Source organism: Salvelinus alpinus, chromosome 2, assembly GCF_045679555.1.
Source record: "Salvelinus alpinus chromosome 2, SLU_Salpinus.1, whole genome shotgun sequence".
In the NCBI taxonomy this organism is placed as follows: Eukaryota; Metazoa; Chordata; class Actinopteri; order Salmoniformes; family Salmonidae; genus Salvelinus; species Salvelinus alpinus.
In genome coordinates this window covers 91,110,702-91,123,351 of record NC_092087.1, presented here as the reverse complement: position 1 = coordinate 91,123,351, position 12,650 = coordinate 91,110,702, and positions in this window count along the sequence as shown.

Here is a 12,650-nt window from a genome sequence, read left to right as displayed (position 1 = left end):
AAGTAGCAGTACTGTTACTTTAATGACATTTTACTCAAGTAGTAGTGAACTTACTGACCGAAAATACAAATGATGCAGGGCTGTAGCAAAGTTATGTTCCACACTGCATGCTTGATTCAATGTACAGTCTGTCTCTGACTCTAACACTGAGTATCTACTGTTTTCTGCCTCTGTCTTATAGCTGTGTTGTCTGACATGTAGCTCTGCCTCTGTCTAAGAGCTGTGTTGTCTGACATGTAGCTCTGCCTCTGTGTAATAGCTGTGTAACATGTAGCTCTGCCTCTGTCTAAGAGCTGTGTGACATGTAGCTCTGCCTCTGTGTAATAGCTGTGTAACATGTAGCTCTGCCTCTGTCTAATAGCTGTGTGACATGTAGCTCTGCCTCTGTCTAATGGCTGTGTGACATGTAGCTCTGCCTCTGTGTAATAGCTGTGTAACATGTAGCTCTGCCTCTGTCTAATAGCTGTGTTGTCTGACATGTAGCTCTGCCTCTGTGTAATAGCTGTGTGACACGTAGCTCTGCCTCTGTCTAATAGCTGTGTAACATGTAGCTCTGCCTCTGTCTAATAGCTGTGTTGTCTGACATGTAGCTCTGCCTCTGTGTAATAGCTGTGTAACATGTAGCTCTGCCTCTGTCTAATAGCTGTGTAACATGTAGCTCTGCCTCTGTCTAATAGCTGTGTTGTCTGACATGTAGCTCTGCCTCTGTCTTATAGCTGTGTTGTCTGACATGTAGCTCTGCCTCTGTCTAATAGCTGTGTGACATGTAGCTCTGCCTCTGTCTAATAGCTGTGTAACATGTAGCTCTGCCTCTGTCTTATAGCTGTGTTGTCTGACATGTAGCTCTGCCTCTGTCTCATAGCTGTGTGACATGTAGCTCTGCCTCTGTCTAATAGCTGTGTAACATGTAGCTCTGCCTCTGTCTTATAGCTGTGTTGTCTAACATGTAGCTCTGCCTCTGTCTTATAGCTGTGTAACATGTAGCTCTGCCTCTGTCTAATAGCTGTCTAACATGTAGCTCTACCTCTGTCTTATAGCTGTGTGACATGTAGCTCTGCCTCTGTCTAATAGCTGTGTTGTCTGACATGTAGCTCTGCCTCTGTCTAATAGCTGTGTGACATGTAGCTTTACCTCTGTCTTATAGCTGTGTGACCTGTAGCTCTGCCTCTGTCTAATATCTGTGTGACATGTATCTTTACCTCTGTCTTATAGCTGTGTTGTCTGACATGTAGCTTTACCTCTGTCTTATAGCTGTGTTGTCTAACATGTAGCTTTACCTCTGTCTTATAGCTGTGTTGTCTGACATGTAGCTTTACCTCTGTCTTATAGCTGTGTTGTCTGACATGTAGCTCTACCTCTGTCTATAGCTGTGTTGTCTGACATGTAGCTCTACCTCTGTCTAATAGCTGTGTAACATGTAGCTCTGCCTCTGTGTTATAGCTGTGTAACATGTAGCTCTGCCTCTGTCTAATAGCTGTGTGACATGTAGCTCTGCCTCTGTCTAATAGCTGTGTGACATGTAGCTCTGCCTCTGTCTAATAGCTGTGTTGTCTGACATGTAGCACTACATCTGTCTAATAGCTGTGTTGTCTGACATGTAGCTCTACCTCTGTCTTATAGCTGTGTGTTTTGACCTGTAGCTCTGGTCCTGTCTTACAGCTCCGTGTTTTGACCTGTAGCTCTGGTCCTGTCTTACAGCTGCGTGTTTTGACCTGTAGCTCTGGTCCTGTCTTACAGCTGCGTGTTTTGACCTGTAGCTCTGGTCCTGTCTTACAGCTGCGTGTTTTGACCTGTAGCTCTGGTCCTGTCTTACAGCTGCGTGTTTTGACCTGTAGCTCTGGTCCTGTCTTACAGCTGCGTGTTTTGACCTGTAGCTCTGGTCCTGTCTTACAGCTGCGTGTTTTGACCTGTAGCTCTGGTCCTGTCTTACAGCTGCGTGTTTTGACCTGTAGCTCTGGTCCTGTCTTACAGCTGCGTGTCTGGAAGCCTCTGCGGTCACTGAAGTGAGAGGGTTCGCGGGAGGAGAAGTAACTATCCGCTGCTCTCATATACAATCGGAAAACAAAGTCAAATACTTCTGCAAGAGGTCGTGCCTGGGGAAGGATATCCTGCTTAAAACGAAGGGGAACGCCAGCTACACACAGAGAGGAAGGCCGGCTACACTAAAGCAAAGATGCTTCTGATGAAGGCCGAAACATCAAGTCTTATAATAATTGTTTAAATAATAGGCAGAATCTACCGCACACCAAAACGCTGATTTGTGAAGGTGCCGGAAGCAAAAGGCAAAACTGGAGAAACATGAAAAAGTCTCTGCACAATAATTGTTTAAATAAAATATGTTTTTAATGGTGAGTAGGCACTGTACCTTTTCCTTTTCAATTCTGATCTCAATTCTTTGGTTGAACCTCACCCTCCACTTTTCCCCAGGTCTAGTATAGACGGCAGAGGAGATGGAGACTTCACTGTGGTCATCACTGGGCTAGTGGAGAGAGACTCTGGGACGTACTGGTGTGGAGTGGAAAGGACTGTCCCAGGCTCGTTCCAGGAAGTACATCTTACTGTTAGTGACGGTGAGTTGTAAACTAAACCTCATGTTTATTTTATATAGCCTTTAATGATCCCGATTTGCCTCGTTAAAGATAATTGAGATCTTTGGCAAGATATACCTGTTGTTGAGGGAATTAATGTATAGAAATTAATTTATAATATATGCACTGTTTATTTAATGATAATAATCAAGGTAGAATGTATATAGATCTGTCTTTAACAAAATAACGCTATTTACACATTTGATTGTGAGTCCACTGACATCATAATTCATGCAATAGTCAGAAACATCTCAAGTCAAGATTCTGACCACAGTTACAGTTTTGTATGAGGAAAGACTACAAACAAACAAATACATGTTTTATAACATATCTTGTTATGAAAGAGAGAAATTATTTGGATCTTGTGATATACCCTCTCCTCTCCTCTCCTCTCCTCTCCTCTCCTCTCCTCTCCTCTCCTCTCCTCTCCTCTCCTCTCCTCTCCTCTCCTCTACTCTCCTCTCCTCTGTTCTCTGAACTCTCCTCACAGTTACTCCTGAACCCCTTACTTCCTCGTCGTCACTCTACACCATGCTGTCAGCATCATCCACTAGTCCCAGTCTATCCCCAGCAGTAGTACTATTAACACAGCAGTCAACAGAGGAGAACAAGAGAAGTCATCATTCACAGTCCCTCCTAACAGGTACTTACAGGACACCCACATTTTGTGAATTTTCTGGACAACAGATGTATTCCCATTCAAAATCATATTTTCCCTAACCCCTAACTCTAAACACCTAACCTTAACCTTAACCCTTAACCCCTAACCCTTTTAACAAATTCAGAAAATGTCAAATATCCTGACTTTTCAGATTTTTTTCTTGTTTTCCTACAGGACATTCACACATTTAACGGTTAATTACTGTCATTTATCACCCCTCATACCTCCCTGTATTCCAGGTACCTCAGTGGTGATCGTTGTGTGTGTGAGTCTTGCTGTGTTGGTGCTTGCTGTCATCCCCCTCATATTCTACAGGAGCTGGCAAAGCAGCAAAGCTCTAGGTGAGATGCCTTCAATATCACACACACACACACACGCACGCACGCACGCACGCACGCACGCACGCACGCACGCACGCACGCACGCACGCACGCACGCACGCACGCACGCACGCACGCACGCACGCACGCACGCACGCACGCACGCACGCACGCACGCACGCACGCACGCACGCACGCACGCACGCACGCACGCACGCACGCACGCACGCACGCACGCACGCACGCACGCACGCACGCACGCACACACACACACACACACACACACACACACACACACACACACACACACACACAGTCTATTGTGTGTTTCACAGGGTCAATCTCGAACAGGCCTGATGCAGACACAGGAAGCACTGAAGATGTGACAGAGAGGAGAGAGAGAGAGAGTTTGTGTTTGTGCGCATGCGTGTGTGTGTTTCTGTCTTCACCTAATGGTAACAGTCATGATTCTCCTCACTGTCTCAAAGGTTATGATGAGTAAGATGGTGAGGATGAAGAAAATTTAACTTCCACCCACAATGCAGTGGCCCCTCAGCCCGTGTCTACCGCTGACCCAGAATGCATTGCTCATGATCCCGCCCTCTACCAATCAGCCTTTTAAGCACTCGACCCTACAGCATTGGACCAGATCCTCAACAATGTCACAACTACTGACTCCTGATAGACTCTGTAGCACAGAGATCCGATTAAAATCTGACTAACATTGGAATTACATTTGAATATGTAATGAAGTTCTAATATGTAATTCTATTCTAATATGTCATGCTCTGTATGCTGAAGAGAAGAGGTCGCCTGATCCTCTGGTTTTGACCCACAAGTGTTATCATTACTGGAGCTGAGGTCCAATTGAATAGAATTCAATTAAATTCATAAAAATAATCACAATTAAATTTATCATTGATGACCATCATTTTCCATGTAGACTTTTCAATCCATGAATGGAATTTCACTTTACTTCCTGAATTGACTGAGTTGAAACATGTAGTTCATTAGACTGTAACCTCGTCCCCCAGGATCAATAGAGAGAGAGACGACTGGTGGTGGAGATTATAGTAGATTTATTCATCAGTACTGATACCATTCTGTAGGGGGCGATGTGGAGGTCGCTCTGTTGGTTTACTGAGATCTCAGTAGCTTGTCTGTTATGTGATGACATCATTCATTAAGGGGGAGTTGGGTTGTAGAGGAGGGATGTTTCTTCTGTTCAGAAACTCATCTGTTGAGTTGATCATTTACAAAGACTGTATTTGGATCAATGACATGTCAGAAAAAGGTTATAAAATATAATGATGTGTACTTTAACTATATTGTCATCATCTCAACAATGTGTTCCTCCTCTGCTGAAACAAACATGGTAACTTTAGAACAGAGAAGTTGACAGTTTTAACACTTTTACCACAGCTAGCTGAGTTCTCTTGTGGTTTAGAAGTCTAACATCCGGCCGGTTTGAACCAGTTTCACTCTGCAGCACATAGACCTGGAGACATTGAGGTCACTACAGAGAAATTAGGACGTGCAGGCTAATGCCCAGGACTACATGACCACCATCACTATCTCAATCTCTCTGACATGCTTTGGCAACGTAAACATGTTTCCCATGCCAATAAAGCCCCTTGAATTTAATTTAATTGAGAGAGAGAGAGAGAGAGAGAGAGAGAGAGAGAGAGAGAGAGAGAGAGAGAGAGAGAGAGAGAGAGAGAGAGAGAGAGAGAGAGAGAGAGAGAGAGAGAGAGAGAGAGAGAGAGAGAGAGAGAGAGAGAGAGAGAGAGAGAGAGAGAGAGAGAGAGAGAGAGAGAGAGAGAGAGAGAGAGAGAGAGAGAGAGAGAGAGAGAGAGAGAGAGAGAGAGAGAGGTGGGGTGTCAGAGGGAGGAGCTTAATTTAAGGAAGACAGAGCGTTTCAGAAACACCCTGCTGTCAAATGAGTAGCTGACAGAGACTCTGTTGTGGACCTGAACTAGCTGTTAGTAAAGTAACTTTAACAGTATAGTAACTGGGGTAGTAAAGTAACTTTAACAGTATAGTAACTGGGGTAGTAAAGTAACTTTAACAATATAGTAACTGGGGTGGTAAAGTAACTTTAACAGTATAGTAACTGGGGTAGTAAAGTAACTTTAACAATATAGTAACTGAGGAGTAACTGTCCAGAATGAAGATACTCCATGTTGTCTCATGCTATCTCCTCTTAGGTGAGTCTTTACCTGGGTTTGTGCAGGATTAAAGTCAGATTTGTAGAGGGTTAAAGTAAGATTTCTAGAGGGTTAAAGTCAGATTTGTAGAGGGTTAATTAAAGTCAGATTTGTAGGGTTAAAGTCAGATTTGTAGAGGGTTAAAGTCAGACTTGTGCAGGGTTGAAGTAAAATGTGAGCAGGTTTAAAGTTTGATTTGAGCAGGGTTAAAGTTAGATTTGAGCAGGGTTAAAATTAGATTTGAGCAGGGTTAAAGTTAGATTTGAGCAGGGTTAAAGTTAGATTTGAGCAGGGTTAAAGTTATATTTGAGCAGGGTTAAACTTATATTTGAGCAGGTTTTAAGTTAAATTTGAGCAGGGTTAAAGTTAGATTTGAGCAGGGTTAAAGTTAGATTTGAGCAGGGTTAATTGGGCTGCAAGCCTGATGTCGGGCACAATATGACAACAGCCAGGCCAAGTGCAGGGCGCGAAATTCAAAATATATTTTTTAGAAATATTTAACTTTCACACATTAACAAGTCCAATACAGCAAATGAAAGATACACATCTTGTGAATCCAGCCAACATGTCCGATTTTTAAAATGTTTTACAACGAAAACACCACGTATATTTATGTTAGCTCACCACCAAATACAAAAAAGCACAGACATTTTTCACAGCACAGGTAGCGTGCACAAAACCAACCTAACTAACCAAGAACCAACCAAACTAACCAAGAAACAACTTCATCAGATGACAGTCTTATAACATGTTATACAATAAATCTATGTTTTGTTCGAAAAATGTGCATATTTCAGGTATAAATCATAGTTTTACATCGCACCTGCAATCACAAATAGCACCGAAGCAGCTAGAACAATTACAGAGACCAAATTGAAATACCCAAATACTCATCATAAAACATTTATGAAAAATACATGTTGTACAGCAAATGAAAGACAAACATCTTGTGAATCCAGCCAATATTTCCGATTCTTTAAGTGTTTTACAGCGAAAACACAATATAGCATTATATTAGCTTACCACAATAGCCAAAAACACAACCCATTTATCAGCAGCAAAAGTTAGCGATAACGAATAAACCAGCAAAATATATTAATTTTTTCACTAACCTTCTCAAAATTCATCAGATGACAGTCCTATAACATCATATTACACAATACATATATTGTTTGTTCGAAAATGTGCATATTTAGCGGCACAAATCGTGGTTATACAATGTGAATACGTAGGCAAAATGCAATAAAATGTCCGGAGAAATCTTGGAGAGACACCTAATCTAATCAAATAACTATTCATAAACTTGACTAAAAAATACATGTTGGACAGCAAATTAAAGATAGCTTAGTTCTTAATGCAATCGCCATGTTAGAATTCTAAAAATAACTTCAGTACAACATCCAGCTTACGTTATTGCGAGAGAGCGCCCAAAATCAAAGCGGAAAACACAACGACACATTTTCGACAGAAATAGGAAATAACATCATAAATGGGTCCTACTTTTGCTGATCTTCCATCAGAATGTTGTACAAGTGGTCCTTTGTCCAGAACAATCGTTGTTTGGATTTAGAATGTCATTTTTCCCTCTCGAATGAGCAAGCAAAACTTGCCAAGTGGCGCAAAGCTCTCCATCGTCAACAAACGCAAAGAACGGAACACGCCAAAACCCCTGAAAAGAATTTAATAATCTGATTAACTTCTTGCAACTATAGGGGGTGCTGTTCCGCATTAGCATATTTGTGTCTCCAAATTAAACTGCCTCGTGCTAAATTCTTGATCGTACAATATGCATATTATTGTTATTATTGGATAGAAAACACCTTCTAGTTTCTATAGAAGTTGGAATTTTGTCTCTGAGTGGTACAGAACAATTTCTACAGCACTTTTCATGACAGGGTTCAGATTTCAGAAATTTTTACCTCTGATCTGGGGTCTGTTTATAAGGCGACAGTGAATGCTATGAAGAAACCGACACTGCCTACGTCTTCCTCTGGGTGTCTGTACGTCATCACGTTTTCAATGAAATCGATGGGACATTCACAGCCATTATAAAAGACGAAAATGTACAGAGACCCCCCTTTCTCAACGTGCGCCTGAAGCGTCAAGGCCATCGGACCTGCCTCGTTCCAAATCGTTTTCTAACCAGCAATATTTCTCCGGTCATGTTTTCAGTCGTTATAGTTGTTAAAAACATCATAATGTAGTTAATTTGAACCGTTTTATATCAATTTATATCCGTTTAGTGCGATTTTGAGGAATTTCTTTGTTGTGCACTCTGAAAGTTTGGACACGACAAGTTTGGTGTCGGTCGTTGGTGGTGGACATTTCGAAGGACAGAGGACATCTATCGACCAAAAGACGTTTATAACATAGAAAGGATACATTGCCCAAGAATCTGATGGAAGAACAGCTCAAAGTAAGCAATATTTAATATGATAAATCGTGTTTCTGTCGAAATATTTTAAACGCATATTTCGCCATTTTGTTTGGTATAGCTTCACTTGGCCAACCCTGTATTGAAAAGTAAGGATAATTTTAAAAATGTAAATCAGCGGTTGCATTAAGAACTAATTTGTCTTTCGATTGCTGTCAACCCTGTATTTTTTAGTCAAGTATATGATTAGCTTTCAATTAAACTAGATCACTCTGATAGATGACGTCAGACATATTGAGGCTTGATTTCCTAGTATTTTTATTGTGTAACCACGGTTTTGTATGGCTAAATATGCACCTTTTCGAACAAACTGTATATGTATATTGTAAAATGATGTTACAGGAGTGTCATCGGAAGAATTCTGAGAAGGTTAGTGAAAAAATTAATATATTTTGGCGGTGATTACGTTATAGCGCTCTTTGGCTGGAATCGATGCTCTGGTAACGTTTGCACATGTGGTATGCTAACTTATCGATTTATTGTGTTTTCGCTGAAAAACGCTTAGAAAATCTGAAATATGGTCTGAAATCACAAGAACTGGGTCTTTCCATTGCTATGCTTTGTCTATTTTTATGAAATGTTTTATGATGAGTAAATTGGTCATACACGTTGCTCTATCTAGTAATTCTAGTCGATTTGTGATGGTGGGTGCAATTGTAAACTGTGATTTCTACCTGAAATATGCACTTTTTTCTAACAAAAACTATCCTATACCATGAATATGTTATCAGACTGTCATCTGAAGAGGTTTTTTCTTGGTTAGTGGATATCAATATCTTAGTTGAGCCGAATTGGTGATAGCACCTGAAGGAGTAAGAAACTGATGGAGTTAGAATAGTGGTGTATTTTGCTAACGTGTTTAGCTAATAGATTTACATATTTTGTCTTCCCTGTAAAACATTTTAAAAATCTGAAATGGTGGCTTTATTCACAAGATCTGTATCTTTCATCTGGTGTCTTGGACTTGTGATTTAATGATATTTAGATGCTACTATCTACTTTTGAAGCTATGCTAGCTATGCTAATTAGTGTGTGGGGGGGGTGGGGGGTGCTCCCGGACCCGGGGTAGAGGCTCGTGAAAGGTTAAACTATATTGAAAAAACATACTTTACGATGATATTGTCACATTTATCAAATAAAATCAAAGCCGGAGATATTAGGCGTCTATAACAAAAGCTTTTCAGAAGCCAATGCGGAAGTCCTTTCCTGCGTCTTCCTGAACAGAGGAAATTGGTTCCTGTCATTCCAAGCTGTCTCTTTTGACCATAGAAAGAGCTTGAGACCCCATTTCACCTCTCACAGCCTATTGACATCTAGTGGAAGGCGTATGAAGTGCATGTATACTAATAGAATTCAAGCAAACGATTAGGGAGGCCCTGGAACAGAGCCTCGAGTTCAGATTTTCACTTTCTGACAGGACGTTTGCTGCAAAATGAGTTCTGTTTTACTCACAGATATAATTCAAACAGTTTTAGAAACTTGAGAGTGTTTTCTATCCAATATTATTAATAATATGCATATTGTACGAGCAAGAATTGAGTACGAGGCCGTTTGAAATGGGCACCTTTTATCCAAGCTACTCAATACTGCCCCTGCAGCCATAAGAAGTTAAAGTTAGATTTGAGCAGGTTTTAAGTTAGATTTGAGCAGGGTTAAAGTTAGATTGGAGCAGGGTTAAAGTTAGATTTGAGCAGGGTTAAAGTTAGATTTGAGCAGGGTTAAAGTTAGATTTGAGCAGGGTTAAAGTTAGTTTTGAGCAGGGTTAAAGTTAGATTTGAGTAGGGTTAAAGTTAGATTTGAGCAGGGTTAAAGTTAGATTTGAGCAGGGTTAAAGTTAGATTTCAGCAGGGTTAAAGTTAGATTTGAGCAGGGTTAAAGTTAGATTTGAGCAGGGTTAATGTTTATCTCACAGGTGATTAGTTGTGACTGTACTGTGTGTTTCTGTTTGACAGCTCTGTGTGTTGTGGAGTCAGCTGGCATTGATGTGAAGGGGGTGGTAGGTGGACAAATCAAAATCAAATGCTCTCACACATGGGCAGGTGACAATGAAAAATATTTCTGCAGATTGAAATGTTACCATAGAGATCGTCTTGTTCAAACTGAGGGCAGCAAGAATTATATTGAGAAACAGAGATACATCATAGAAGACTTAAGGAATGGAGTCTTCTATGTGACCATCAAGAACCTGATGAAGTCAGACTCTGGTACCTACTGGTGTGGAGTGGAGAGATATGGCCCAGACACATACAAAGAGGTGCATCTCACAGTTACAGATGGTAAGTTAACACTCAATCACAGTTGTCTTGACAAATTCAGAGCTTAATGTTTGTTACAGGCTTCATGACTTCATTAGAGAAAAGCAAAATGGTGACAGTATTTGTGGATACCAGTTATTTTGTTTTACACACAGCTCCTCCTAAACCGTCAACTGTCACCTCCAGACCTCATTTCTCCACAACCCTCCTAAACCTCTCTGCAACATTATCTAACATCTCCACAACCATCCCAAACCTCTCTGCAACATTATCTAACATCTCTACAACGTTTCTGGCATCTGTAGAAGTCAATGGTCCTCCGTCATCTAGAGCAGGTATGACCAATCTCTCATCTAAGACATTACAACTAATATGTTGTGAAATGATGAATCTCTCATCTCAGACATTACAACTAATATGTTGTGATATTAAATGCTGTAATGCTGGAGGAAATCAAATGTAACAGTTCATGCTTTGGACAAATCTCTCTCTCTCTCTCTCTCTCTCTCTCTCTCTCTCTCTCTCTCTCTCTCTCTCTCTCTCTCTCTCTCTCTCTCTCTCTCTCTCTCTCTCTCTCTCTCTCTCTCTCTCTCTCTCTCTCTCTCTCTCTCTCTCTCTCTCTCTCTCTCTCTCTCTCTCTCTCTCTCTCTCTCTCTCTCTCTCTCTCTCTCTCTCTCTCTCTCTCTCTTCTGGTGTAGGTCAGAGTGCAGGGGGCTAAAATATGGTGTAGACGTGAGTTTATTCAGAAGTCTACAGGAAGTGATGCAACACTTGAGGTTTCGGCTCCTCCATTATCACACCTTTATTTTCTTCCTGCTTTACTGAGAGACTGACTGAACAACCCGCTGAGAAAACAACTGATCGAATGAATCCAGAGCATGGAGGCGCTACCAGGAGACAGGCCAGTACATCAGGAGATGTGGAGGAGGCCGTAGGAGGGCAACAACCCAGCAGCAGGACCGCTACCTCTGCCTTTGTGCAAGGAGGAGCACTGCCAGAGCCCTGCAAAAGGACTTCCAGCAGGCCACAAATGTGCATGTGTCAGCATATGGTCTCACAAGGGGTCTGAGGATCTCATCTCGGTACCTAATGGCAGTCAGGCTACCTCTGGCGAGCACATGGAGGGCTGTGCGGCCCCCCAAAGAAATGCCACCCCACACCATGACTGACCCACCGCCAAACCGGTCATGCTGGAGGATGTTGCAGGCAGCAGAACGTTCTCCACGGCGTCTCCAGACTCTGTCACATGTGCTCATGTGCTCAGTGTGAACCTGCTTTCATCTGTGAAGAGCACAGGGCGCCAGTGGCGAATTTGCCAATCTTGGTGTTCTCGAACAAATGCCAAACGTCCTGCACGGTGTTGGGCTGTAAAGCACAACCCCCACCTGTGGACGTCGGGCCCTCATACCACCCTCATGGAGTCTGTTTCTGACCGTTTGAGCAGACACATGCACATTTGTGGCCTGCTGGAGGTCATTTTGCAGGGCTCTGGCATTGCTCCTCCTTGCACAAAGGCGGAGGTAGCGGTCCTGCTGCTGGGTTGTTGCCCTCCTACGGCCTCCTCCACATCTCCTGATGTACTGGCCTGCCTCCTGGTAGCGCCTCCATGCTCTGGACACTACGCTGACAGACACAGCAAACCTTCTTGCCACAGCTCGCATTGATGTGCCATCCTGGATGAGCTGCACTACCTGAGCCACTTGTGTGGGTTGTAGACTCCGTCTCATGCTACCACTAGAGTGAGAGCACCGCCAGCATTCAAAAGTGACCAAAACATCAGCCAGGAAGCATAGGAACTGAGAAGTGCTCTGTGGTCATCACCTGCAGAACCACTCCTTTATTGGGGGTGTCTTGCTAATTGCCTATAATTTCCACCTTTTGTCTATTCCATTTGCACAACAGCATGTGAAATTTATTGTCAATCAGTGTTGCTTCCTAAGTGGACAGTTTGATTTCACAGAAGTGTGATTGACTTGGAGTTACATTGTGTTGTTTAAGTGTTCCCTTTATTTTTTTGAGCAGTGTATATACAGTACTCTGTAAAGGTTCTCCTCCTGTCTGTGGTCAGGTCTGATGGTATCTATGATATATACAGTACTCTGTAAAGTCTATCCTACTGTCTGTGGTCAGGTCTGATGGTATCTATGATATATACAGTACTCTGTAAAGTCTCTCCTCCTGTCTG